This window comes from Sminthopsis crassicaudata, chromosome 5 (genome assembly GCF_048593235.1).
Source record: "Sminthopsis crassicaudata isolate SCR6 chromosome 5, ASM4859323v1, whole genome shotgun sequence".
NCBI lineage: Eukaryota > Metazoa > Chordata > Mammalia > Dasyuromorphia > Dasyuridae > Sminthopsis > Sminthopsis crassicaudata.
This window is the reverse complement of record NC_133621.1, coordinates 29,661,133-29,676,407: the sequence shown is the minus strand read 5'-3', so window position 1 is coordinate 29,676,407 and position 15,275 is coordinate 29,661,133.

The window sequence follows — 15,275 nt, the reverse complement described above, 5'->3', positions numbered from 1 at the left end:
TAATGAGGTTATATTTGTCTCCTTAAGAGATAGATGTCACTTAAGGCCATGGAGTTGTGGCAGAGTAATATAGGTATATAGCTATGAGCCATTTCCCAGGATGACTATGGTGGTCTGTTTTAATTTGAACATATCTATAGTGTGATGCTATAGAAAAAAAATACTAGAGTTTGAGTCAGAAGACCTATCTTCAAATCATATCTCTTTATCTTACTTTCAGTGTGACATTGGAGAAGTCACTTAGTTTCCTATTCCTTCATGTGCAAAATAAGAGGGTTTACTTATCCTTTTTCCTTAACTTTCTCTATAAGAACACATCCAACAGTTCCAAATTCTCAAAAGTCTATATCTATAAGGATCACACTTTCTAAATAAGAAAAATAAATTCTCCTGGCATTCTGCTATTCCAATTTTTCAAAAATCCTTATCTAAAAGGATCATATTTTCTCAGTAATAAAAGTGAATTTTCCTTCTATTTTGTAGTTTGTTGTTTTAGAAGTGCTGCATCAAGGTTTTCCTGCTACTGTGCATGATGTCTAGGTCATTTGAAATTTTGAAATAATGAAAAATTTACATTTTACTGGATCACTAATATAATCAGTGTGGAAACTTTTTCTGGTGGGAGTGTTCACAACCTGTCTGTTTTTCATTATGGATGATTCATCTCCAAACTTTTCCACAAATTGTCCATAAAAGATTATTTCTTTTAGGTTTGTTAATATTCTCTGGACAAAAGCTAAAGACTTTCTTTTCTATCAACTATTCTTCCTTCTTTCTACATGAAAAATATGCCTTATATCTTTCTTCCTTTCTTCCTCTTTATTTTTTAAAATTATACACGAATACTTTTTTTTAACCTATTCCCATATGAGACATGTTGGGGGGGAAATCAGAATAAAAGGGGAAAAAACACAAAAAAGAAAGGAAAAAGGTAAAAATAGTATGCAATGATCCACATTCACTCTCCATAGTTCTCTTTGAGTGTGGATCATATTTTCCATGCAGTTTACTGATATTGCCTCGGATCACTGCATTGCTGAGAACCAAGTACATCAGAGTTTATTGTATTCCTGGTTCTGCTCAGCATCAGTTAATGTAAATCTTTCCAGACTTTTTTAAAATCATCATGTTTATCATTTTTTTTTGTAGAACAATAATATCTCATGACAATCATAGACCATAACTTATTCAGCCATTTCCCAACTGATAGGCATCCACTTAGTTTCAAGTTCCTTGCCATTACAAATGGTCTGCTCACCAAAAGTCCTCTATATACTTAAATTCTTAACTATATTCCATGGTTTGGGATCAGGAGATAAAGGAGGAAGAATGTACTATACAGATACCATCTTCCTTCAAACCATTCCTATTTCCTTTAAATAATGTCTGTAACCCCCAACCAAAAATTAAACTCGAAATACAAAAATTAAAAGGAGAAATCAATAAAATTGAAAGTAAAAAAACTATTGAATTAATAAATAAAACCAAGAGTTGGTTTTATGAAAAAGCCAATAAAATAGATAAACCTTTGGTAAATTTGATCAAAAAAAAGAAAGAGGAAAATCAAATTGATAGTCTTACAAATGAAAAGGGGGATCTTTCCACCAATGAAGAGGAAATTAGAGAAATAATAAGGAGTTACTTTGCCCAACTTTATGCCAATAAATTTGATAACTTAAGTGAAATGGATGACTTCCTCCAAAAATATAGGCTCCCTAGATTAACAGAGGAGGAGATAAATTGCTTAAATAGTCCCATTTCAGAAAAAGAAATAGAACAAGCTATTAATCAACTCCCCAGGAAAAAATCCCCAGGGCCAGATGGATTCACATGTGAATTCTACCAAACATTTAAAGAACAATTAGCCCCAATGTTATATAAATTATTTGAAAAAATAGGGGATGAAGGAGTCCTACCAAATTCCTTTTATGACACAGACATGGTACTGATACCTAAACCTGGTAGATCGAAAACTGAGAAAGAAAATTATAGACCAATCTCCTTAATGAATATTGATGCTAAAATCTTAAATAAGATATTAGCAAAAAGACTTCAGAAAATCATCTCCAAGATAATACACTATGATCAAGTAGGATTTATTCCAGGAATGCAGGGCTGGTTTAATATTAGGAAAACTATTAATATAATTGACCATATTAATAATCAAATTAATAAGAACCATATGATCATCTCAATAGATGCAGAAAAAGCATTTGACAAAATCCAACATCCATTCCTACTAAAAACTCTTGAGAGTATAGGAATAAACGGATTATTCCTTAGAATAATCAGGAGTATATATTTAAGACCGTCAGTAAGCATAATATGCAATAGAAATAAACTGCAACCTTTCCCAGTAAGATCAGGAGTGAAACAAGGTTGCCCACTATCACCATTACTATTCAATATAGTACTAGAAACGCTAGCCTCGGCAATAAGAGCCGAGAAAGAGATTCAAGGAATTAGAGTAGGAAATGAGGAAATTAAACTATCACTTTTTGCAGATGACATGATGGTATACTTAGAGAACCCCAAAGACTCTGCTAAAAAGCTACTAGAAATAATTCAAAATTTCAGCAAAGTGGCAGGATACAAAATAAATCCACATAAATCCTCGGCATTTTTATATATCACTAACAAAATGCAACAGCAAGAGATACAAAGAGAAATTCCATTCCAAACAAATGTTGATAGTATAAAATATTTGGGAATCCATCTACCAAAGAAAAGTCAGGAATTATATGAGAAAAATTACAAAACACTTGCCACAAAAATAAAATCAGATTTAAATAATTGGAAAGACATTCAGTGCTCTTGGATAGGCCGAGCGAATATAATAAAGATGACAGTACTCCCCAAACTAATCTATTTATTTAGTGCTATACCAATCAGACTCCCAAGAAACTATTTTAATGACCTAGAAAAAATAACAACAAAATTCATATGGAAGAATAAAAGGTCAAGAATTGCAAGGGAACTAATGAAAAAAAACTCAGAGGAAGGTGGTCTAAGTGTACCTGATCTAAAGCTATATTATATAGCAGCAGTCACCAAAACCATTTGGTATTGGCTAAGAAATAGACCGGTAGATCAGTGGAACAGATTAGATACAAAGGACAAAAAAGGGTACATCTATAGCAATCTAATCTTTGACAAACCCAAAGATTCCAACATTAGGGATAAAAATTCATTATTCGGAAAAAACTGTTGGGAAAACTGGAAATTAGTATGGCAGAAATTAGATATGGATCCACACTTAACACCATATACCAAGATAAGATCAAAATGGGTCCATGATTTAGGCATAAAGAGGGAGATAATAAATAGATTAGAGGAACAGAGGATAATCTACCTCTCAGACTTGTGGAGGAGGAAGGAATTTATGACCAGAGGAGAACTAGAGATCATTATTGATCACAAAATAGAAGATTTTGATTACATCAAACTAAAAAGTTTCTGTACAAATAATACTAATGCAAACAAGATTAGAAGGGAAGTAACAAATTGGGAAAATATTTTTAAAAACAAGGGTTCTGACAAAGGTCTCATTTCCAAAATATATAGAGAACTGACCATAATTTATAAGAAACCAAACCATTCTCCAATTGATAAATGGTCAAAGGATATGAACAGACAATTCTCAGAGGAAGAAATTGAAACTATATCCACTCACATGAAAGAGTGTTCCAAATCACTACTGATCAGAGAAATGCAAATTAAGACCACTCTGAGATACCACTACACACCTGTCAGATTGGCTAAGATGACAGGAACAAATAATGACAAATGTTGGAGGGGATGTGGGGAAATTGGGACACTAATACATTGCTGGTGGAGTTGTGAAAGAATCCAGCCATTCTGGAGAGCAATCTGGAATTATGCCCAAAAAGTTATCAAACTGTGCATACCCTTTGACCCAGCAGCGCTACTACTGGGATTATATCCCAAAGAAATACTAAAGAGCGGAAAGAGACATATATGTGCCAAAATGTTTGTGGCAGCTCTTTTTGTTGTAGCTAGAAACTGGAAGATGAATGGATGTCCATCAGTTGGAGAATGGTTGGGTAAATTGTGGTATATGAAAGTTATGGAATATTATTGCTCAGTAAGAAATGACCAGCAGGAGGAATACAGAGAGGGTTGGAGAGACTTAAATCAACTGATGCTGAGTGAAATGAGCAGAACCAGAAGATCACTGTATACTTCAACAACGATACTGTATGAGGATGTATTCTGATGGAAGTGGAAATCTTCAACATAAAGAAGATCCAACTCACTTCCAGTTGATCAATGATGGACAGAGGTAGATACACCCAGAGAAGAAACACTGGGAGGGGAATGTAAATTGTTAGCACTAATATCTGTCTGCCCAGGTTGCATATACCTTCGGATTCTAATGTTTATTGTGCAACAAGAAAATGATATTCACACACATGTATTGTACTTAGACTATATTGTAACACATGTAAAATGTATGGTATTGCCTGTCGTCGGGGGGAGGGAATAAGGGAGGGGGGGTAATTTGGAAAAATGAATACAAGGGATAATATTATAAAATATATATATATATATATAATAAAAAAAAATTAAAAAAAAAAAAAAAAAAAAAAAAAAAAAAAAAAGAAATTTCTGTAAAGAAAAAAAAAAAAAAAAAAAAAAAAAAAAAAAATAAATAAATAATGTCTGTAGTCTAGATCATCCAAAACATTCCAAACAATGGAATAAAATTTTTTTTCCAAGCAAAGGTAACTTAGAAGGTCAGAAGAAAAAATCTGTGGCACCAGGATGGGAGTCCATCTGCAATCCTACTGCAGGCCACACCAGCACAGACTCCAGTCTTAGCTCTGGCCCCAGCCTCAGCAAAGCAGAGTTGGCTTTAGCTCTCTAGATGTTACAAATATAGTGAGGCAGGGGACACTTCTAATAGTGCCAGGGCAGACTAGAATGCTTATGAACAAGCCCCTAGAAGGATTTCTGAAAACAGTGCACAAAATTCCTGAAGCTTGGAACAGTGCACCCCACCCCCACCCTGGAAACAGAGCCATACTTTAACAAAGAGTTAAAAAATAAGTAGTAGACTGGGCTTATAGCCCAAAGAGATCTTAAAGAAGGGAAAGGGACCTGGATGTGCAAGAAAGTTTGTGGCAGCCCTCTTTGTAGTGGCCAGAAACTGGAAACTATGTGGATGCCCATCAGTTGGAGAATGGCTGAATAAATTGTAATATATGAATATTATGGAATATTATTGTTCTGTAAGAAATGACCAGCAGGATGATTTCAGAAAGGCCTGGAGAGACTGACAGGAACTGATGCTGAGTGAAATGAGCAGGACCAGGAGATCATTGTATACTTCAACAACAATATTATATGATGATCAATTCTGATGGATGTGGCCCTCTTCAACAACATTGAGGGGGCAGCTAGGTGACACAGTAGACATAGAACCAGCCCTGAAGTCAGGAGGAGCTGAGTTCAAATCTGGGCTCAGACTAACACTTCCTGACTGTGTGAGCCTGGGCAAGTCACTTAACCCCAATTGCTTTAGCAAAAACAAACAGAAACCCACAAATAATCACCAAGAGAAGACATCCTTGAAATTCACCAGAAAAGGTCTGTGTTTGCTCAGGGGAGGGTCGAACAGACTGAGGGCAGGCAGACAGAGGGAGACAGGCAGCTCACACAGCTCAGACCGGAGGGGGAGGGGTACGATCTCTGCCATTTCTGCAAAAAGACTTTTTTCCCCAGTGTGGATATTTCATCTTGGCAGCAAGCCAGGATCAGAGAGAGGGTGTAAACACCGGAGGTGAGGATTAAAATCCCAGAAAGTCAGCTTCTCTCTGAACCGGCCACCCCCAACCCCCACCTGGACTGACTCAGCTCTTTCTCAGAACCTCAGAGCACAGACAAAGTGCAGCCATCGCTGTCCTGTTAGTGGCTCTCTGCTGCCCTACCCCCAGTCTGTAGAGGAAGTCCATTAACACCATCCAGCCCCATCCCCCCCAAAAATGGGCCAGTTGTTTCTCTTGTCAATTTGTTTTCTTCCATTCCACTCTTGACAAAATAAACAAAAAATTCAAAAGGGCTCTAACCATTGACAGCTTCTGTATGGAGAGAGAGCAGACGTCAAACACAGAGGAGACTAAAAACAGACCGTCCCCAGAGGAATCCCCTAAGGGGGATATGAGCTGGTCCTCAATACAAAAGAATCTCAGAGAGGAAATCAAAAAGGCTCTCATAAGAGAGCTAGAAGATAAATGGGAAAAGGAAAGGGAAGCTTGGCAAGAGAGCCTGGAGAAGTCATCCAGAGTGGATAAAGAGATCAAATCACTGAGAAACAAAATTAGTGAATTAGAAAAGGCAAACAACTCCAAGGAAAACAGGATTAGTGAATTGGAAAAGGTAAACAACTCCAAGGAAAACAGGATTAGTGAGCTGGAAAAAGAAATCAGCTCTCTAAAAAATAAAATGGATAAAATGGAAAAAAATTCCATAGAAGATAAAAACACAATTGGACAATTACAAAGAGATATAAAAAAAGTGAGTGAAGAAAATACATCATTGAAAATTAGACTCGAACAAATAGAAATGAATGACTCAAGGAGAAACCAAGAAGTAGTCAAGCAAAACTAGAGAAATGAAACAATTTCAAAGAATGTCAAGTACCTTATTAGAAAGACAACAGACCTGGAAAACAGATCCAGGAGAGACTATTTGAGAATAATCGGACTCCCTGAAAAATGTGAGAAAAAAAGAGCTTGGACACCATTTTCAAGGAAATTATCAAAGAGAACTGCCCAGACATTCTGGAAACAGAGGGTAAAATAGACATTGAAAAAATTCATCGATCACCTACTAAAAGGGACCCTAAAATCAAAAGGCAAAGAAATATAGTGGCCAAGTTCAAGAATCATCAGACAAAGGAAAAGATATTGGAAGCTGCTAGAAAAAAGCAATTCAGATATGGAGGATCCACAATAAGGATAACCAAGGATCTAGCAGCGTCCACATTAAAAGAACAAAGGGCCTGGAACATGATATTCTGAAAGGCTAAGGAACTTGGTATGCAGCCCAGAATAACTTACCCAGCAAGAATGAGCATTGTTTTCCAGGGAAGAAGATGGATATTTAATGAAATAAATGAATTCCATCTATTTTTGATGAAAAAACCAGACCTACATAAAAGGTTTGATCTTCAAATACAGAACTCAAGAGATTTCTAAAAAGGTAAAAAGAAATCTTGAGAACTATACTTCTGCCATAAAAATATGTAAAGAACATATGTATAATTTGTCCTAGAAACTAGAGGTAGAAAGGAAATTATATCATAAAAAAGTAAACTGGTGGTACTACATCTCATGAAGAGGCAAAGGTAACCTATTATATCTGAGAGGAAGAAAGGAGGGAGATGAACATAGTGTGTATCAATAGACATATTTGATTTATGGTGAAACTTCTTCCACTTCATTGAAAAGTGAGAGGGAAGGAGTAAGCTAAGGGGAAGGGAATACAGAAATTGTGAGGAAAAGGGGTAAAATAAGGGGAGGAACTTTAAGGTGGGGGAGGGATCCTAAAAAGGGAGGGCTGTGAAAAGCAAGTGGTGTTCACAAGTTTAATACTGGGTAGGGGGGTAAGAGGGAAGGAAAGGGGAAAAGCATAAGCAGGGGTTAATAGGATGGCAAGCAATATGGAATTAGTCCTTCTAACCATAAATGTGAATGGGGCAAACTGCCTCATAAAGAGGAAGCAGTTAGCAGACTGGATTAAAAGTCACAATCCTACTATATGTTGTTTACAGGAAACACACCTGAAACAGGGTGATACATTCAAACTAAAAGTAAAAGGGTGGAGCAGAATCTATTATGCTTCAGGCAAAACTAAAAAAGCAGGAGTAGCCATCCTCATCTCAGATCAAACAAAAACAAAAATTGATCTAATTAAAAGAGATAAGTAAGGGCATTATATCCTGTTAAAGGGCAGCATCAATGATAAAGCAGTGTCAATATTAAACATATATGCACCAAATGGTACAGCATCTAAATTCTTAAAAGAGAAATTAAGGGAGCTGCAAGAAGAAATAGATAGCAAAACTATAATAGCGGGAGATCTCAACCTTGCACTCTCAGAATTAGATAAATCAAACCACAAAATAAATAAGAAAGAAGTCAAAGAGGTAAATAGAATACTAGAAAAGTTTAATATGATAGATCTTTGGCGAAAGCTAAATGGAGACAGAAAGGAGTATACTTTCTTCTCAGCAGTTCATGGAACCAATACAAAAATTGATCATATACTAGGGCATAAAAACCTCAAAATCAAATGCAGTAAGGCAGAAATAGTAAATGCATCCTTTTCAGACCACAATGCAATCAAAATTACATTTAATAAAAAGCCAGGGGAAAATAGACCAAAAAATAATTGGAAACTAAATAATCTTATACTAAAGAATGATTGGGTAAAACAGCAAATCATAGACATAATTAATAACTTCACCCAAGAAAATGACAATAATGAGACCTCATACCAAAATGTGTGGGATACAGCCAAAGCAGTAATAAGGGGAAGTTTTATATCTCTACAGGGCTACTTGCATAAAATAGAGAAAGAGAGGGCCAATGAATTGGGCTTACAACTAAAATTGCTAGAAAAGGAACAAATTAAAAACCCCAGACAAACACAAAACTTGAAATTAAAAAAATAAAAGGTGAGATTAATAAAATTGAAAGTAAAAAAAAAACTATTGAATTAATTAATAAAACTAAGAGTTGGTTCTATGAAAAAAACCAACAAAATAGACAAGCCCTTAGTAAACCTGATTAAAAAAAAGGAAAGAGAAAAAGCAAATTGTTAGTCTTGAAAATGAAAAGGGTGAACTCACCACTAATGAAGAGGAAATTAGAACAATAGTTAGGAGCTATTTTCCTCAACTTTATGCCAATAAATTTGATAACTTAAATGAAATGGAAGAATACCTTCAAAAATATAGGCTCCCTAGATTAACAGAGGAGGAAATAAATTGCTTAAATAGTCCCATTTCAGAAAAAGAAATAGAACAAGCTATTAATCAACTCCCCAGGAAAAAAATCCCCAGGACCAGATGGATTCACATGTGAATTCTACCAAACATTTAAAGAACAATTAGCCCCAATGTTACATAAATTATTTGAAAAAATAGGGGATGAAGGAGTCCTACCAAACTCCTTTTATGACACAGACATGGTACTGATACCTAAACCAGGTAGAGCGAAAACTGAGAAAGAAAACTATAGACCAATTTCCTTAATGAATATTGATGCTAAAATCTTAAATAAGATATTAGCAAAAAGACTTCAGAAAACCATCCCCAAGATAATACACTATGATCAAGTAGGATTTATACCAGGAATGCAGGGCTGGTTTAATATTAGGAAAACCATTAGTATAATTGACCATATTAATAATCAAATTAATAAAAACCATATGATCATCTCAATAGATGCAGAAAAAGCATTTGATAAAAAATAGCATCCATTCCTACTAAAAATGCTTGAGAGTATAGGAATAAATGGACTATTCCTTAAAATAATAAGGAGCATATATTTAAAACCTTCAGTAAGCATAATATGCAATAGAAATAAACTACAACCTTTCCCAGTAAGATCAGGAGTGAAACAAGGTTGCCCACTATCACCATTACTATTCAATATAGTACTAGAAACTCTAGCCTCGGCAATAAGAGACGAGAAAGAGATTCAAGGAATTAAAGTAGGAAATGAGGAAATCAAATTATCTCTTTTCATAGATGACCTGATGGTATACTTAGAGAACCCCAAAGACTCTGTTAAAAAGCTATTAGAAATAATTCAGAATTTTAGCAAAGTTGCAGGATACAAAATAAATCCACATAAATCCTCAGCATTTTTATACATTACCAACACAATCCAACAGCAAGAGATACAAAGAGAAATTCCATTCAAAATAACGGTCGATAGTATAAAATATTTGGGAATATATCTACCAAAGGAGAGTCAGGAATTATATGAGCAAAATTACAAAACACTTGCCACAAAAATAAAGTCAGATTTAAATAATTGGAAAGACATTCAGTGCTCTTGGATAGGCCGAGTGAATATAATTAAGATGACAATACTCCCTAAACTAATCTATTTATTTAGTGTTGTACCAATCAGACTTCCAAGAAACTATTTTAATAACCTAGAAAAAATAACAACAGAATTCATATGGAACAACAAAAGGTCAAGAATTTCAAGGGAAGTAATGAAAAAAAAAATAAGTGAAGGTGGTCTAGCTGTACCTGATCTAGAACTGTATTATAAAGCAACAGTCACCAAAACCATTTGGTATTGGCTAAGAAATAGACTAGTTGATCAGTGGAATAGGTAAGGTTCACAGGGCAAGATAGTGAACAAAAATAACAATCTAGTGTTTGACAAACCCAAAGATCTCAAATTTTGGGATAAGAATTCATTATTTGACAAAAACTGCTGGGAAAACTGGAAATTAGTATAGCAGAAACTAGGCATGGACCCACATTTAACACCACATACTAAGATTAGATCAAAATGGGTCCAAGATTTAGGCATAAAGAACGAAATCATAAATAAATTGGAGGAACAGGGGATGGTTTACCTCTCAGACTTGTGGAGGAGGAAGGAGTTTGTGTTCAAGGGAGAACTAGAGACCATTATTGATCACAAAATAGAAAATTTTTATTACACTAAATTAAAACGTTTCTGCACAAACAAAACTAATGCAAACAAGATTAGAAGGGAAGTAACAAATTAGGAAAACATTTTTACAGTTAAAGGTTCTGATAAAGGCCTCATCTCCAAAATATACAGAGAATTGACTTTAATTTATAAGAAATCAAGCCATTCTCCAATTGATAAATGGTCAAAGGATATGAACAGACAATTTTCAGATGATGAAATTAAAACTATTTCCACTCATATGAAAGAGTGTTCCAAATCACTATTGATCAGAGAAATGCAAATTAAGACAACTCTGAGATATCATTACATACCTGTCAGATTGGCTAAGATGACAGGAACAAATAATGATGAATGTTGGAGGGGCTGTGGGAAAACTGGGACACTGATACATTGTTGGTGGAGTTGTGAAAGAATCCAACCATTCTGGAGAGCAATATGGAATTATGCCCAAAATGTTATCAAAATGTGCATACCCTTTGACCCAGCCATACTACTACTGGGCTTATATCCCAAGGAAATACTAAAGAAGGGAAAGGGACCTGTATGTGCCAAAATGTTTGTGGGAGCCCTTTTCATAGTGGCTAGAAGCTGGAAGATGAATGGATGTCCATCAATTGGAGAATCATTGGGTAAATTATGGTATATGAATGTTATGGAATATTATTGTTCTTTAAGAAATGACCAACAGGAGGAATACAGAGAAGCTTGGAGAGACTTACATCAACTGATGCTAAGTGAAACGAGCAGAACCAGAAGATCATTATACACTTCAAAAATGATACTGTACGAGGATGTATTCTGATGGAAGTGGATATCTTCAACATAGAGAAGAGCTAATCCAATTCCAATTGATCAATGATGGACAGAATCAGCCACATCTAGAAAAGGAACACTGGGAAATGAGTGTAAACTGTTATTTTTACCTTCTGAATCCAATTCTTCCTGTGCAACAAGAAATTCGGTTCTACACACATATATTGTATCTAGAATATATTATAATCTGTTTAACATGTATAAGACTGCCTGCCATCTGGGGGAGGGGGTTGAGGGAGGAAGGGAAAAAATCTGAACAAAAGTAAGTGCAAGGGATAATGTTGTAAAAAATTACCCATGCATATGTACTGTCAAAAAAAAGTTATAATTATAAAATAAAAAATAAAAAAAAAGATTATGCTTTGAAAAGACAAACATAAAAACAAACAAGCAAGTAAATAAAATTCAAAATTAAAAAAAAAACAAAAGTTAGAATTGAGCAAAAGTAGGCTTAATAACTTTATGAGAAATCAAAATACAATAATGCGAAAGAAAAATGAAAAAAAAATAGAAGAAAATATGAAATATCTCATTGGCAAAATATCTGATCTGGAAAATATATCCAGCATATATAATTTTAATATTATTGAAAAACATGATCAAAGAAAGAGCCTCAACATCAGCTTTCAAGAAATTATCAAGGAAAACTGTCCTGATAATCTAACACCAGAAGGTAAAGTAGAAACTGAAGGAATCTATAGATCACCTCCTGAAAGATATCTCAAACTGAAAACTCACAGAAATAATATAACCTAATTCATGAAATCTCAGATCAAAAAGAAATTATTGCAAGCATTCAGAAAGAAACAACCCAATTATAGTGGGACTACAGTCAAGATAAGACAAGATTTGCCAGCTTCTACATTAAAGGACCAGAAGGCTTGAAATATGATATGCTGAAGGACAATGGATCTAGGATTACCACCAAGAATCACCTACAGAGTAGAATTGAATATAATTCTTTAGAGGAAAAGGTACACATTCAAAGAAATAAAGGGTTTGTAGATATTCATGGTGAAAAGACCAGAGGTGAATGGAAAATTTTATTTTCAAACATAGGACTCAGGAAAAGCATAAGGGGATAATTAGGAAAGTGATATCATAAGGGACTTAATTAGGTTTGTCTGTTTATATTCCAATATGGAACCATGATACTTGTAATTTAGAACTTTCTCATTATCATAGAAGTTTCCAGGAGTATGTATAGAAAGAGAGCGTAGGAGTGAGTTGAATATTAAGGCATAATATCTAAAAAACATGATGAAATTAAAGGGTAAGAGAAGAGTGTATTGGGAGAAAGGAAAAGGGAGAAATGAAATGTTGCAAATTATCTGTCATAAAAAGAGGGAAAAGTTTTTACAGTGAAGGGGAAGAGGAGGATGCGAGAAGTGACTGAACCTTATTCTCATAAGAATTGGCTCAAAGGAAAAACAGCACACCCACTCAATATGAGTATAGAAATTCATCTTCCCCTGCAGGAAAATGGGAGTAGGATGGGTTACAGAAAGGGGAGGGAGATAATGAAAGAGAGGACATGTTGAGAGAGAGAGGTGTCAGTAGCAAAACACTTTTGATAAGATGCAGCATGAAAGGAGAGAGAGTAGAATAAATAGGAGGAAATACAGTTTGCAATAGTAATTGTAGAAAGAATTTTGAAGCAAATTTCTCTAAAACTTATTTCTCAAACTAAAGAAATTGAGTCAGATTATAAAAAATAAGAGCCATGCTCCAGTTGATAAATGATCAAAAAATATGATCTATGCCCAAAGGACTATAAATCCATGCATATCATTTGACCTAACAATACCTCTACTTAGCATTTTTTTTAAAGGAAAAGGACCTCTACAAGGAAAATATTTGCAGTATCTCTTTTCTCAAGGCAAAACAATTGGAAATTAAGCGGTGCCCATCAATTGAGGATTGTTGAATAATTGTGGTATGTGATTGTCATGGAATATTGTTGGTTTATGGGAAATGATGAGCAGGATACCCTCAAAAAATAAAAAAAAAATTAAAAAACCTGGGGCAAAGCAAAATGTATTGGATACAGAGTAATAGCAGCATTCTGGAGAATCATATGTAAATAAATTTGCTATGCTCCTCAGTATAAACATACACAACTACTTTGAAGGATTTATGAATGAAAAATCATATCCATACCCAGAGATAAAACTGATTGTGTCTGAATACAGATTAAAGCATAGTTTCTCTCTTTCTTCCTTTTTCTCTGTCTCTCTCTCTCTCCATCTCTCTGTCTCTTCATCTTTCTGTCTCTCTCTGCATCTCTGTCTCTGTCTCTCTCTCTTTTCTGTCTCTGTCTTTGTCTCTGTCTCTGTCTCTCTGTTTCTGTCAACTTTATTTTTCTTGAGGGCTTTCTTTATTAGGGTGGGAAATTTATGTTTTCTTTCATACGAATGGAAATATTTTGCATAACTTTGCATGTGGTTTCTTAATGGAGGATGGAAATGGGGATAAGGGAGAAAATCTGGGATTCAAAACTTTTAAAAACAAATGTAAAAAGACTGTTTTAATGTAACTGAGGGAAAATATTAAACAAATATTTTTAAAAAGAATGTTTGCAAATCATTTTTAAAAGGAAATAGCTATGAACACTTTTGGAGGCACTCATTTCTAAATTTGAAGTTCAAGCCCAGGCAATTTATTAACGATCTGTCAAGTTTCACTGAAAGAAATTTAGTTATTATTTATCATTGAATTTACTGGCAAAAATTATGAATAGTTCTCTCCTACTCCAGGATAATAAACTTTTTAGATTTAAACTCTGGAAGGAATCTTAGAAATAGTCATATTCATCCCTCTCATTTTACAGATTTAGAGACTAATTACATTGTGGACTTGAGGATAATAAAAGAAAAAGAAATTAACTTTTCATGTGATATTTTGTAGAGTCATGTCCAAGTTTACTATAATATCCATTGAGATAAAGCATTCAGAATTGTAAGGAATAGTGAAATTTATCCCAACCCTTTCTCTTTACAAATGAGAAAACTGAGTCTCAAAAGTTTACTTAAAATCAAATAGGCAGCAAATATCAAAGTTAAGGTTTGAGCCCATGTTCTACTCAGTCAAGGTTTAATTCATTTGTTTTTTCCCCATCACAATACCTTATGGAAATAAAAAAATCATGTGGTAATTACCCAGCATCCTCTTTGTTTATAATTTTAAGATGTGTTTCAGTTGATAGCATATTTTAATTAAAAAATGATGTTGGTTTTAAACCAGAAGTCATAGATTCAAATTTTGTCCCTACCACTTAATACTAGATATTTTGGGGCAAATAACTCCTCTCTTCTCCTTAATTTCCTCATTTGTAAAATGAGGAGATTGAATCATATCTCCTCTGAAATCTGTTTTGGCTCTAAACCTGTGGAACTGTGGAACAGAAAATTTGAATTTCCTATATTTGTGGAATTTTCGATAGAATACTTTTAAGTCATAATGAGTGATTTTTCCAGCCATATGTTAAAACCATTACCCAAATTATTTCATAAAGAGATAAGACAAACAGATTAGAGAAAAAGAGAGGGACTAAAGGATAGATAGACAGAACCGATAGATGGTTTAGTGTAACGTGCTCTCCTGGCAGTTACAATTACTAGTCTGTCCTAGACCCACCAGAGTACCTTTGACCACTGTCCTTTGCAGTGTGAGCTCTACCCGGCTCGCCTCCTCTGAGGCCTTCAAAGGTCTCTGGCCACAATCTTGAATCTATAGCTTAATAACCGGTAGTGC